This window comes from Lasioglossum baleicum, unplaced genomic scaffold, assembly GCF_051020765.1.
Source record: "Lasioglossum baleicum unplaced genomic scaffold, iyLasBale1 scaffold0376, whole genome shotgun sequence".
Classification (NCBI taxonomy): domain Eukaryota; kingdom Metazoa; phylum Arthropoda; class Insecta; order Hymenoptera; family Halictidae; genus Lasioglossum; species Lasioglossum baleicum.
Genome location: NW_027469436.1, coordinates 107,210 through 122,500, shown reverse-complemented (window position 1 = coordinate 122,500; position 15,291 = coordinate 107,210). Strand labels below are relative to the sequence as shown.

Genomic DNA, 15,291 nt, shown 5'->3' with positions numbered 1-15,291 from the left:
TCCTTTCTCTGTTCATCTTTTCTCTGGTACCCGCACTTGAACCGTTCTATTTCGTGAACGGACGGCGGGGATGGTCGTGAAGGATGAAAGATAATAAAGAGAGAGAGTGGAACGAAACGCAACGCAAGCAGTATATGGGTTACGTGAACGACCCTCAGCCAGGCGTGGTCCAGGAATTGTATCCGTGGACCGCAATGTGCGTTCGAAATGTCGATGTTCATGTGTCCTGCAGTTCACACGTTGACGCGCAATTAGCTGCGTTCTTCATCGACCCACGAGCCAAGTGATCCACCGTTCAGGGTAATCGTATATATATTGAATAATATTCAACTCAAGTACTCGTTTAGAAATCGGTACCCTAACACCTCCGACCAACGGAAGTCGGAGATGCGGGCGTCGCCGCGCCGAACGAGTGGCGTAGACTCGTTCGACGGAAAATATCGACGACACAATATATGTCCACGACGAAGCCGTCGGGGCGTGTGCTTGGCACACGCATCCTTCGGCCGGGCGTAAAGAACATTATATAAGAGAACCTTATATAGAAAACCATCGAACATCGCAAACACAAGGAAAACGACGGGGAAACCCCGATTACTGGAACCTTGAGGCGACGTCCAGAACAAGCATAATGCGGCAGAGGCCAATTCGCTTCTACTATCATTTCTTTCAATATAAAACATGATTCGATATTATGTTGATGAGAAAATACGATCAGGTAAAAAATTCGATGGGGACCCAGACGCGGTCGGCCTCTAAGCGGTCGTTCGACCCAACTTCCAGCGACGATACGAAAGCATTCTCCCATTTCATTATCGTCACGGCATGGGTGTGTATCCGACTCACGCAACGAGCTACACAACCGATTATTATTATCTTTGTCCTCCCTCTGAACGAAATTCAGATCACATTCGACATGTTTTGATGAGAAAAATGCCCCCTCCGTTCAGGTAAAAATTCGATGGGGGACCTTAAGACGCGGTCGGCCTCGGAGCGGTCCTTCGTCCCAACTTCCAGCGACGATACGAAAGCATTCTCCATTTCCCCATTTCATTATCGTCACGGCATGGGTGTCCGACTCACGGCAACGAGGCTGCACAACCGATATTATATCTTTTGATCCTCCCTCTGAACGGGATTCAGATCAGATCCGACATATTCGTGAGAAAATACGTTCAGGTAAAAATTCGATGAGGACCTAATAGACGCGGTCGGCCTCGAAGCGGTCTTTTTCGTCCCACAACTTCCGGCGACGATACGAAAGCATTCTCCCGTTTCATTATCGTCAAGGAGGCAATGGGTGTCCGACTCACGGCAACGAGGCTACACAACCGGGATCTGTCCTCCCCTCTGAACGAAATTCAGATTGATATATCCGACCATGTTCATGAGAAAATACGTTCAGGTAAGTATATTCGATGAGGACCTAGACGCGGTCGGCCTCGAAGCGGGGTCTTTCGTCCCAACTGCCTGGGACGATATGAAAGCATTCTCCCATTTCATTATCGTCAAGGCACGTGGGTGTCCGACTCACGGCAACGAGGCTGCACAACCGATCTATACTCCCCTCCTCTGAACGAAATTCAGATGAGATCCGAACACATGTTGACGAGAAAATGCGTTCAGGTTAAAATTCGATGAGGACCTAGACACGGTCGGCCTCGAAGCGGTCTTTCGTCCCAACTGCCTGGGACGATATGAAAGCATTCTCCCATTTCATTATCGTCAAGGCACGCGGGTGTCCGACTCACGGCAACGAGGCTGCACAACCGATCTATACTCCCCTCCTCTGAACGAGATTCAGATCAACTTGGAGCGTAGAAGCGAATAAAGCGGGCTCACATCGACACAAGATGCTTCTTGTTCTAAGGTTACCCGATCCACGCGTATACGTGGTTTCGTCGATTGGGACACATCACTTTCGAAAGAAGATACAATCACTGCGGGTAGGAAACAAGACGAGATAGAGAGAAAGTATAAGGTGCAAAGAGACAAGAGGTCGATTCGTATAATTCGAAGGAAACGTCGCGAAACGTATTTCGACGGCGGCTCGTTCCTTCTCCTCTCGTTCGACGCGCTACTCGCTCTTTAACGTACACGAACTCTCGTACCGTCCGCTTCGTTCGATCCCGCAGAGGCATCCTTTCGATGTCCCGTTTCGCACACGTTGGAGAACAAACGTACGCCTCGTACACGGTAAACGAAAGGGAAGAAGGTTCATCGTCTCTCTGACACGAGGCATTTCGTTTTATTTCGTTTAGTGGCGGCGGGTCCTTCTGTATACGACCTTCACGCAAGCGCCAATTTCTTTGATATATACATGACTGCCTCCCTTCAGTCATAAATTGTTTGTGCAATTGTGTTCATCCGTCATCCCGAAATCGAGAAAGAGAGACCTTCTTCTTTACTTTCGAAGCCGGACGCGCGCGGCTGCTGTTCTCCTCCATTGAGTCACCGGAAAGACGGACGGAAGGCTTCGATACCTCCGCACGTAAGCCGTCATCCCCGGTGACTACTATTCGTTCGAGAGTATTTTTTTTTTTCTTTTTGGTATCTGTTTAATGATTCGTTCCGAATCATGTGTTTTGGTCAACGGAGATCCGGACGGAAGGATTTAAACTTCTCGCGTAAGCCTTTTACTCCGTGGCCATAAATATAAGCGTGTCATAGTTACATTTTTACGATCTCTTGGTTTGAGTATCGTTAATGATCCTTCCGCAGGTTCACCTACGGAAACCTTGTTACGACTTTTACTTCCTCTAAATGATCAAGTTTGGTCATCTTCCCGGTAACATCGGCAATGCCGAGGCATTGGCCGCGCACCAGTCCGAAGACCTCACTAAATCATTCAACCGGTAGTAGCGACGGGCGGTGTGTACAAAGGGCAGGGACGTAATCAACGCGAGCTTATGACTCGCGCTTACTGGGAATTCCTCGTTCATGGGGAATAATTGCAAGCCCCAATCCCTAGCACGAAGGAGGTTCAGCGGGTTACCCGGGCCTTTCGGTCAGGGAAAACACGTTGATTCCTTCAGTGTAGCGCGCGTGCGGCCCAGAACATCTAAGGGCATCACAGACCTGTTATTGCTCAATCTCGTGCGGCTAGAAGCCGCCTGTTCCTCTAAGAAGATTTGTTTGTACGTTGGTAGTAAAAACCCACCGACCGAAGCCGGGGGCCTTCGAGATACCATAAGTTACGTCTATTTAGCAGGCTAGAGTCTCGTTCGTTATCGGAATTAACCAGACAAATCGCTCCACCAACTAAGAACGGCCATGCACCACCACCCACCCCGAATCAAGAAAGAGCTATCAATCTGTCAATCCTTCCGGTGTCCGGGCCTGGTGAGGTTTCCCGTGTTGAGTCAAATTAAGCCGCAGGCTCCACTCCTGGTGGTGCCCTTCCGTCAATTCCTTTAAGTTTCAGCTTTGCAACCATACTTCCCCCGGAACCCAAAAGCTTTGGTTTCCCGGAAGCTGCCCGCCGAGTCATCGGAGGAACTTCGGCGGATCGCTAGCTGGCATCGTTTATGGTTAGAACTAGGGCGGTATCTGATCGCCTTCGAACCTCTAACTTTCGTTCTTGATTAATGAAAACATTTTTGGCAAATGCTTTCGCTTCTGTCCGTCTTGCGACGATCCAAGAATTTCACCTCTAACGTCGCAATACGAATGCCCCCATCTGTCCCTATTAATCATTACCTCGGGGTTCCGAAAACCAACAAAATAGAACCGAGGTCCTATTCCATTATTCCATGCACAGAATATTCAGGCGAAGGTAGCCTGCTTTAAGCACTCTAATTTGTTCAAAGTAAACGTATCGGCCCACCTCGACACCCGGTAAAGAGCACCGCGATGGGATATTAGTTGGACCGCCCGCAAGGAGCTAAGCCCACCGATAGGACGTACCACGTAATGTCAGTTAAGCACCGCGAGCGGTGAACCGACACCGTGACACACAGATTCAACTACGAGCTTTTTAACCGCAACAACTTTAATATACGCTATTGGAGCTGGAATTACCGCGGCTGCTGGCACCAGACTTGCCCTCCAATTGGTCCTCGTTAAAGGATTTAAAGTGTACTCATTCCGATTACGGGGCCTCGGATGAGTCCCGTATCGTTATTTTTCGTCACTACCTCCCCGTGCCGGGAGTGGGTAATTTGCGCGCCTGCTGCCTTCCTTGGATGTGGTAGCCGTTTCTCAGGCTCCCTCTCCGGAATCGAACCCTGATTCCCCGTTACCCGTTACAACCATGGTAGGCGCAGAACCTACCATCGACAGTTGATAAGGCAGACATTTGAAAGATGCGTCGCCGGTGCTAGATGACCATGCGATCAGCACAAAGTTATTCAGAGTCACCAAAGCAAACGATGGACGAACAGCAAGCCATCCGCCACCGATTGGTTTTGATCTAATAAAAGCGTTCCTCCCATCTCTGGTCGGAACTCTGGTTTGCATGTATTAGCTCTAGAATTACCACAGTTATCCAAGTAAATGTGGGTACGATCTAAGAAACCATAACTGATTTAATGAGCCATTCGCGGTTTCACCTTAATTCGGCATGTACTGAGACATGCATGGCTTAATCTTTGAGACAAGCATATGACTACTGGCAGGATCAACCAGGGATCTTATTAAAGAACGTTGTATGTCTGGACGTAATATCATATAATATTACGATACCATCCGTCGTCGGTACTCTTTCCGATTACCGATCGACGAGACCCTCAAAACGTGTGTACAAATTTTCGTTGGTTTACACAAGTAACTCCTTTTCCCAACGTTCAATGTAATATTTATTCTCCTCAAAACTTTGTCTCCACTCAACAACTTCTCTCACGACTCGTTTTCTCCTTCCTCTCTTCCTTCCGTCTCCTCCTTTCCTCCTCCCATTATGGATAGATAAAACACTTTTGCTCCTCTTTCTATCCCTCGTTTCTCTCTCCTCTCTTTCCTCCATCCTTCACCGACATCACAACACACACGTCCAACGTTTCATTAATAAGATCAATTGGATACGGATCACATCGACGGCAAGCACGTATCACACCGCGCTGAATAGTTATAATCGTGGAAGCACGTATCACTCTCACGCTGGGCAGTATAAAAAGACAAGCGCGTAGAAGAGTGCATGCTGGACATAAACGAGGAAGCGCGTAAGTGTGCATGCTGGTCATACCATCAATGGTAGCCGTACCTTAACTTCAACTCAATCTCTGGGCCTGGTACTACGCGCGCCGACGAAGGTTGCGAGGCTCCGACGGCGCGTTTCGTACTTATATTATTTATGGAATTACATTTGAAGAAATATAATCCACAAGTACATTATTTCTATAAAAAGGTCCAATCGCTCGGAGTGGATGAGATGATGCTCAGTGAGTACATGTACACACCATTATAAATGCATACAGTCACCAACATCCCTGTGGGATGCTCGCCTCCAAATGGGACATTCGGTACTAGACACCGTCCCGGAGGCAATGCAGTGTGGAGAACAAACTCCGAACGCAACACGGGTCAGAACAGTCGAGATATTGTATATATCACGAGGAGCGGTAGACTGCTTCTCAACCGAGGTCATAGAATAGCCACACGCCCGACACTGCTCCGCCCGGCCCGTCCGGACCGTACCCTCTCTTATAGATACGAAAGGGCCGGCAGGCACGCCGGCCCCGGACGGGCTGACGCACGGGCGCTTACGGTGCGAAACCTCCGCAGTGGGGGACAGGCCGCAATGCACGCTCGAACTTGGACTCGGTGTAACTAAACCAACAACCAAACAAAGTAACAACATAATTAACAAACTATTGCCATAAACGTATACGGAATTAATTCCAAAGGTATTTTTATGAAAAAATACAATTTTTATGATCGAACCGAAATAAGTAAATAATTCGAGAAAATTAAAAATTAATGAAGAATCGAAAATGTGCCAACAATAACTTCAAATACGTCTATTAAACGGAACACTACAATAAAATGTACAGGTTGTAACATTAATTTTAAAGAAATTAAAGAAAAACCTCCAGTCATGTCGCTCCGACGCGACGTCCGCAACTACACGGACGGCCCGGTCGTGTCGCTCCGGCGCGCCGATGCTCATACGGGCGTACGCCCAGTCGCATAACTCCGACGTAACGTACGCAAAAGCAAGTACACTCCAGTCGTGTCGCTCCGATGCGCGGTATGAAACTGCAAAGCTGGTCCGGTCGTGTCGCTCCGGAGCGCCGATGCGCGTACGGGCGTACGCCCAGTCGCATAACTCCGACATAACGTACTTAAAAAGCAAGTACACTTCAGTCGTGTCGCTCCGATGCGCGGTATAAAACTGCAAAGCGAGTCCGGTCATGTCGCTCCGGAGCGCCGATGCGCGTACGGGCGTACGCTCAGTCGCATAGCTCCGACAGTACCGTACTTAAAAAGCAAGTCCACTCCAGTCTCGTCGCTCCGGAACGCGAATGAGCATGTCCAATAAGTATTATCGGCAGCAAGCCCCTATGTAAATGCAACCTAACATCCAGTCGTGTCGCTCCGGAGAGCCGATGCGCGTACGGTAGTACGCCCAGTCGCATAGCTCCGACAGTACCGTACTTAAAAAGCAAGTCCACTCCAGTCTCGTCGCTCCGGAACGCGAATGAGCATGTCCAATAAGTATTATCGGCAGCAAGCCCCTATGTAAATGCTACCTAACATCCAGTCGTGTCGCTCCGGCGAGCCGATGCGCGTACGGGCGTACGCCCAGTCGCATAGCTCCGACAGCACCGTACTTAAGAAGCAAGTCCACTCCAGTCTAGTCGCTCCGGAAAGCGAATGAGCATGCGCAATAAGTATTTCGATAGCAAGCCCCTATGTGCATGCGATCTATCATCCAGTCGTGTCGCTCGGATGCGCGGTATAAAACTGCAAAGCTGGTCCGGTCGTGTCGCTCCGGAGCGCCGATGCGCGTACAGCCGTACGCCCAGTCGCATAACTCCGACGTACCGTACTCAAACGCAAAACAATTCCGGTAGCGTCGCTCCGGAACGCGGACGAGCATGTCCAATAAGTATTATCGGCAGCAAGCCCCTATGTAAATGCTACCTAACATCCAGTCGTGTCGCTCCGGAGAGCCGATGCGCGTACGGGCGTACGCCCAGTCGCATAACTCCGACGTACCGTACTCAAACGCTAAACCATTCCGGTAGCGTCGCTCCGGAACGCGGATGAGCAAGCCCAATAGGTATTATCGGTAGCAAGCCGCTATGTACATGCCACCTAACATCCAGTCGTGTCGCTCCGGAGAGCAGATGCGCGTACGGGCGTACGCCCAGTCCCATAGCTCCGACAGTATCATACGCAAAAGCAAGTCCACTCCAGTCGTGTCGCTCCGATGCGCGGTATAAAACTGCAAAGCGAGTCCGGTCGTGTCGCTCCGGAGCGCCGATGCGCGTACGGGCGTACGCCCAGTCGCATAACTCCGACGTAACGTACGCAAAAGCAAGTACACTCCAGTCGTGTCGCTCCGATGCGCGGTATGAAACTGCAAAGCTGGTCCGGTCGTGTCGCTCCGGAGCGCCGATGCGCGTACGGGCGTACGCCCAGTCGCATAACTCCGACATAACGTACTTAAAAAGCAAGTACACTCCAGTCGTGTCGCTCCGATGCGCGGTATAAAACTGCAAAGCGAGTCCGGTCGTGTCGCTCCGGAGCGCCGATGCGCGTACGGGCGTACGCCCAGTCGCATAGCTCCGACAGTACCGTACTTAAAAAGCAAGTCCACTCCAGTCTCGTCGCTCCGGAACGCGAATGAGCATGTCCAATAAGTATTATCGGCAGCAAGCCCCTATGTAAATGCAACCTAACATCCAGTCGTGTCGCTCCGGAGAGCCGATGCGCGTACGGTAGTACGCCCAGTCGCATAGCTCCGACAGTACCGTACTTAAAAAGCAAGTCCACTCCAGTCTCGTCGCTCCGGAACGCGAATGAGCATGTCCAATAAGTATTATCGGCAGCAAGCCCCTATGTAAATGCTACCTAACATCCAGTCGTGTCGCTCCGGCGAGCCGATGCGCGTACGAGCGTACGCCCAGCCGCATAGCTCCGACAGCACCGTACTTAAGAAGCAAGTCCACTCCAGTCTAGTCGCTCCGGAACGCGAATGAGCATGCGGAATAAGTATTTCGATAGCAAGCCCCTATGTGCATGCGATCTAACATCCAGTCGTGTCGCTCGGATGCGCGGTATAAAACTGCAAAGCTGGTCCGGTCGTGTCGCTCCGGAGCGCCGATGCGCGTACGGGCGTACGCCCAGTCGCATAACTCCGACGTACCGTACTCAAACGCAAAACCATTCCGGTAGCGTCGCTCCGGAACGCGGATGAGCAAGCCCAATAGGTATTATCGGTAGCAATCCGCTAGGTACAAGCCACCTAACATCCAGTCGTGTCGCTCCGGAGAGCAGATGCGCGTACGGGCGTACGCCCAGTCCCATAGCTCCGACAGTATCGTACGCAAAAGCAAGTCAACTCCAGTCGCGTCGCTCCGGAACTCGGATGAGCATGCGCAATAAGTATTATCGCTAGCAAGCCCCGATGTGCATGCGATCTAACATCCAGTCGTGTCGCTCGGATGCGCGGTACAAAACTGCAAAGCTGGTCCGGTCGTGTCGCTCCGGAGCGCCGATGCGCGTACAGCCGTTCGTCCAGTCGCATAACTCCGACGTACCGTACTCAAACGCAAAACCATTCCGGTAGCGTCGCTCCGGAACGCGGATGAGCAAGCCCAATAGGTATTATCGGTAGCAAGCCGCTAGGTACAAGCCACCTAACATCCAGTCGTGTCGCTCCGGTGAGCAGATGCGCGTACGGGCGTACGCCCAGTACCATAGCTCCGACAGTATCGTACGCAAAAGCAAGTCCACTCCAGTCGCGTCGCTCCGGAACTCGGATGAGCATGCGCAATAAGTATTATCGCTGGCAAGCCCCTATGTGCATGCGATCTAACATCCAGTCGTGTCGCTCCGATGCGCGGTACAAAACTGCAAAGCTGGTCCGGTCGTGTCGCTCCGGAGCGCCTATGCGCGTACGGGCGTACGCCCAGTCGCATAACTCCGACGTACCGTACTCAAACGCAAAACCATTCCGGTAGCGTCGCTCCGGAACGCGGATGAGCAAGCCCAATAGGTATTATCGGTAGCAAGCCGCTAGGTACAAGCCACCTGACATCCAGTCGTGTCGCTCCGGAGAGCAGATGCGCGTACGGGCGTACGCCCAGTCGCATAGCTCCGACAGTATCGTACGCAAAAGCAAGTCCACTCCAGTCGCGTCGCTCCGGAACTCGGATGAGCATGCGCAATAAGTATTATCGCTAGCAAGCCCCTATGTGCATGCGATCTAACATCCAGTCGTGTCGCTCCGATGCGCGGTACAAAACTGCAAAGCTGGTCCGGTCGTGTCGCTCCGGAGCGCCGATGCGCGTACAGCCGTTCGCCCAGTCGCATAACTCCGACGTACCGTACTCAAACGCAAAACCATTCCGGTAGCGTCGCTCCGGAACGCGGATGAGCAAGCCCAATAGGTATTATCGGTAGCAAGCGCTAGGTACAAGCCACCTAACATCCAGTCGTGTCGCTCCGGAGAGCAGATGCGCGTACGGGCGTACGCCCAGTCCCATAGCTCCGACAGTATCGTACGCAAAAGCAAGTCCACTCCAGTCGCGTCGCTCCGGAACTCGGATGAGCATGCGCAATAAGTATTATCGCTGGCAAGCCCCTATGTGCATGCGATCTAACATCCAGTCGTGTCGCTCCGATGCGCGGTACAAAACTGCAAAGCTGGTCCGGTCGTGTCGCTCCGGAGCGCCTATGCGCGTACGGGCGTACGCCCAGTCGCATAACTCCGACGTACCGTACTCAAACGCAAAACCATTCCGGTAGCGTCGCTCCGGAACGCGGATGAGCAAGCCCAATAGGTATTATCGGTAGCAAGCCGCTAGGTACAAGCCACCTAACATCCAGTCGTGTCGCTCCGGAGAGCAGATGCGCGTACGGGCGTACGCCCAGTCGCATAGCTCCGACAGTATCGTACGCAATAGCAAGTCCACTCCAGTCGCGTCGCTCCGGAACTCGGATGAGCATGCGCAATAAGTATTATCGCTAGCAAGCCCCTATGTGCATGCGATCTAACATCCAGTCGTGTCGCTCCGATGCGCGCTACAAAACTGCAAAGCTGGTCCGGTCGTGTCGCTCCGGAGCGCCGATGCGCGTACAGCCGTTCGCCCAATCGCATAACTCCGACGTACCGTACTCAAACGCAAAACCATTCCGGTAGCGTCGCTCCGGAACGCGGATGAGCAAGCCCAATAGGTATTATCGGTAGCAAGCCGCTAGGTACAAGCCACCTAACATCCAGTCGTGTCGCTCCGGAGAGCAGATGCGCGTACGGGCGTACGCCCAGTCCCATAGCTCCGACAGTATCGTACGCAAAAGCAAGTCCACTCCAGTCGCGTCGCTCCGGAACTCGGATGAGCATGCGCAATAAGTATTATCGCTAGCAAGCCCCGATGTGCATGCGATCTAACATCCAGTCGTGTCTCTCCGATGCGCGGTACAAAACCGCAAAGCTGGTCCGGTCGTGTCGCTCCGGGAGCGCCGATGCGCGTACAGCCGTACGCCCAGTCGCATAACTCCGACGTACCGTACTCAAACGCAAAACCATTCGGTCATGTCGCTCCGATGCGCCAATCCGCGTACGGAGGTAGACCCGGTCGTGTAGCTCCGACCTGAGGTTCGCGTACACAACTCCGATGTAGTCGTGTCGCTCCGATCAACCGTACGTAGACGCAAGTCCGATCCAGTCGCGTCGGTTTGCGGCGCCGATGCGCATGCGCAGTAGGTATCGTCCTCGGAGTGGTCTCCGCGCATATCCGCTTGCGCATGCGCAGTAGGTAACGTCGATCGGATACGCCTAGGCCCATATGCGCTTGCGCATGCGCAATAGGTACCACCTATGGATGGCCTCTATGCGCATACGCAGTGGATAGTTCCTCTATGTATCACCTATGTGCGTGACCATGTGAAACGAAATGTGTGACTCCGACGAACGGTTTGCAGCTACATGTCCAACCGGGTCGTGTCGCTCCGATGCGCGTACGGAGTTACATCCGGTCGTGTCGCTCCGACCTGCATACCGCGTACCCAAGTACGTCCAGTCGCGTCGCTCCGACCTGCGGTTCGCGTAGCCAAGAAGATCCAGTCGTGTCGCTCCGACCTACGGATCGCGTAGCCAAGTACACCCAGTCGTATCGCTCCGACCAGCGGTTCGCGTACCCAAGTAAATCCAGTCGCGTCGCTCCGACCTGCGGTTCGCGTACACAAATCCGTCCAGTCGCGTCGCTCCGACCAGCGGTTCGCCTACCCAAGTACATCCAGTCTTGTCGCTCCGACCTACGGATCGCGTAGCCAAGTACACCCAGTCGTATCGCTCCGACCAGCGGTTCGCGTACCCAAGTCTGTCCAGTCGCGTCGCTCCGACCTAGGATTCGCCTAAACAAGTCCGTCCAGTCGCGTCGCTCCGACCAGCGGTTCGCGTACACAGGTCCATTCAGTCGCGTCGCTCCGACCTGCGGTTCGCGTAGCCAAGTACACCCAGTCGCGTCGCTCCGACCTGCGGTTCGCGTACACAAGCACGTCCAGTCGCGTCGCTCCGACCTGCGGTTCGCGTACACAAATCCGTCCAGTCGCGTCGCTCCGACCAGCGGTTCGCCTACCCAAGTACATCCAGTCTTGTCGCTCCGACCTACGGATCGCGTAGCCAAGTACACCCAGTCGTATCGCTCCGACCAGCGGTTCGCGTACCCAAGTCTGTCCAGTCGCGTCGCTCCGACCTAGGATTCGCCTACACAAGTCCGTCCAGTCGCGTCGCTCCGACCAGCGGTTCGCGTACACAGGTCCATTCAGTCGCGTCGCTCCGACCTGCGGTTCGCGTAGCCAAGTACACCCAGTCGCGTCGCTCCGACCTGCGGTTCGCGTACACAAGCACGTCCAGTCGCGTCGCTCCGACCTGCGGTTCGCGTACACAAATCCCTCCAGTCGCGTCGCTCCGACCAGCGGTTCGCATACCCAAGTAAATCCAGTCGCGTCGCTCCGACCTGCGGTTCGCGTACACAAACCCGTCCAGTCGCGTCGCTCCGACCAGCGGTTCGCGTACCCAAGTCTGTCCAGTCGCGTCGCTCCGACCTAGGATTCGCCTACACAAGTCCGTCCAGTCGCGTCGCTCCGACCAGCGGTTCGCGTACACAAGTCCATTCAGTCGCGTCGCTCCGGCCTGCGGTTCGCGTAGCCAGGTACACCCAGTCGCGTCGCTCTGACCTGCGGTTCGCGTACACAAGCCCGTCCAGTCGCGTCGCTCCGACCTGCGGTTCGCGTACCCAAGTCTGTCCAGTCGCGTCGCTCCGACCTAGGATTCGCCTACACAAGTCCGTCCAGTCGCGTCGCTCCGACCAGCGGTTCGCGTACACAAGTCCATTCAGTCGCGTCGCTCCGGCCTGCGGTTCGCGTAGCCAGGTACACCCAGTCGCGTCGCTCTGACCTGCGGTTCGCGTACACAAGCCCGTCCAGTCGCGTCGCTCCGACCTGCGGTTCGCGTACTCAAATCCGTCCAGTCGCGTCGCTCCGACCAGCGGTTCACCTACCCAAGTACATCCAGTCGTGTCGCTCCGATCTACGGATCGCGTAGCCAAGTACACCCAGTCGCGTCGCTCCGACCTGCGGTTCGCGTACACAAATCCGTCCAGTCGCGTCGCTCCGACCAGCGGTTCGCCTACCCAAGTACATCCAGTCGTGTCGCTCCGACCTACGGATCGCGTAGCCAAGTACACCCAGTCGTATCGCTCCGACCAGCGGTTCGCGTACCCAAGTCTGTCCAGTCGCGTCGCTCCGATCTAGGATTCGCCTACACAAGTCCGTCCAGTCGCGTCGCTCCGACCAGCGGTTCGCGTACACAAGTCCATTCAGTCGCGTCGCTCCGGCCTGCGGTTCGCGTAGCCAGGTACACCCAGTCGCGTCGCTCTGACCTGCGGTTCGCGTACACAAGCCCGTCCAGTCGCGTCGCTCCGACCTGCGGTTCGCGTACTCAAATCCGTCCAGTCGCGTCGCTCCGACCAGCGGTTCGCCTACCCAAGTACATCCAGTCGTGTCGCTCCGATCTACGGATCGCGTAGCCAAGTACACCCAGTCGCGTCGCTCCGACCTGCGGTTCGCGTACACAAACACGTCCAGTCGCGTCGCTCCGACCAGCGGTTCGCCTACCCAAGTAAACCAGTCGCGCCGCTCCGACCTGCGGTTCGCGTAGCCAAGTACATCCAGTCGTGTCGCTCCGACCTACGGATCGCGTAGCCAAGTAGACCCAGTCGTATCGCTCCGACCAGCGGTTCGCGAACCCAAGTCTGTCCAGTCGCGTCGCTCCGACCTAGGATTCGCCTACACAAGTCCGTCCAGTCGCGTCGCTCCGACCAGCGGTTCGCGTACACAAATCCCTCCAGTCGCGTCGCTCCGACCAGCGGTTCGCCTACCCAAGTAACACCAGTCGCGTCGCTCCGACCTGCGGTTCGCGTACACAAGCCCGTCCAGTCGCGTCGCTCCGACCTGCGGTTCGCGTACACAAATCCGTCCAGTCGCGTCGCTCCGACCAGCGATTCGCCTACCCAAGTACATCCAGTCGTGTCGCTCCGACCTACGGATCGCGTAGCCAAGTACATCCAGTCGTGTCGCTCCGACCTACGGATCGCGTAGCCAAGTACACCCAGTCGTATCGCTCCGACCAGCGGTTCGCGTACCCAAGTCTGTCCAGTCGCGTCGCTCCGACCTAGGATTCGCCTACACAAGTCCGTCCAGTCGCGTCGCTCCGACCAGCGGTTCGCGTACACAAGTCCATTCAGTCGCGTCGCTCCGGCCTGCGGTTCGCGTAGCCAGGTACACCCAGTCGCGTCGCTCCGACCTGCGGTTCGCGTACACAAGCCCGTCCAGTCGCGTCGCTCCGACCTGCGGTTCGCGTACTCAAATCCGTCCAGTCGCGTCGCTCCGACCAGCGGTTCGCCTACCCAAGTACATCCAGTCGTGTCGCTCCGACCTCTCCACCGCACGCGTGCCCAAGTCCGACCAGTCGTGTCGCTCCGACCTCTCCACCGCACGCGTGCCCAAGTCCGACCAGTCGTGTCGCTCCGACCTCTCCACCGCACGCGTGGCCAAGTCCGACCAGTCGTGTCGCTCCGACCGCTCCACCCAACGCGTGGCCAAGTCCGACCAGTCGTGTCGCTCCGACCTCTCCACCGCACGCGTGCCCAAGTCCGACCAGTCGTGTCGCTCCGACCTCTCCACCGTACGCGTGGCCAAGTCCGAGCAGTCGTGTCGCTCCGACCGCTCCACCCAACGCGTGGCCAAGTCCGACCAGTCGTGTCGCTCCGACCTCTCCACCGCACGCGTGCCCAAGTCCGACCAGTCGTGTCGCTCCGACCTCTCCACCGCACGCGTGCCCAAGTTCGACCAGTCGTGTCGCTCCGACCTCTCCACCCAGCGCGTGGCCAAGTCCGACCAGTCGTGTCGCTCCGACCTCTCCACCGCACGCGTGGCCAAGTCCGACCAGTCGTGTCGCTCCGACCTCTCCACCGTACGCGTGGCCAAGTCCGAGCAGTCGTGTCGCTCCGACCGCTCCACCGTACGCGTGGCCAAGTCCGAGCAGTCGTGTCGCTCCGACCGCTCCACCCAACGCGTGGCCAAGTCCGACCAGTCGTGTCGCTCCGACCTCTCCACCGCACGCGTGCCCAAGTCCGACCAGTCGTGTCGCTCCGACCTCTCCACCGCACGCGTGGCCAAGTCCGACCAGTCGTGTCGCTCCGACCTCTCCACCGCACGCGTGGCCAAGTCCGACCAGTCGTGTCGCTCCGACCTCTCCACCGCACGCGTGCCCAAGTCCGACCAGTCGTGTCGCTCCGACCTCTCCACCGCACGCGTGCCCAAGTCCGACCAGTCGTGTCGCTCCGACCTCTCCACCGCACGCGTGCCCAAGTCCGACCAGTCGTGTCCCTCCGACCTCTCCACCGCACGCGTGCCCAAGTCCGACCAGTCGTGTCGCTCCGACCTCTCCACCGCACGCGTGCCCAAGTCCGACCAGTCGTGTCGCTCCGACCTCTCCACCGTACGCGTGGCCAAGTCCGAGCAGTCGTGTCGCTCCGACCTCTCCACCGCACGCGTGCCCAAGTCCGACCAGTCGTGTCGCTCCGACCTCTCCACCGCACGCGTGCCCAAGTCCGTCCAGTC

At 55.6% G+C, this 15,291-nt stretch overlaps 2 non-coding genes across 2 annotated transcripts; both read right to left on the bottom strand.

The window, feature by feature from the left end:
- Nucleotides 1–148: 148 nt before the first annotated feature.
- LOC143220212 (5.8S ribosomal RNA) lies at nucleotides 149–303 on the bottom strand. Its single transcript, XR_013011597.1, has one exon. It is a non-coding gene; the product is annotated as a 5.8S ribosomal RNA (ribosomal RNA).
- Nucleotides 304–2,704: 2,401 nt separating this feature from the next.
- Nucleotides 2,705–4,629, bottom strand: LOC143220203 (small subunit ribosomal RNA). Its single transcript, XR_013011592.1, has one exon. It is a non-coding gene; the product is annotated as a small subunit ribosomal RNA (ribosomal RNA).
- Between the last annotated feature and the right edge of the window lie 10,662 nt (nucleotides 4,630–15,291).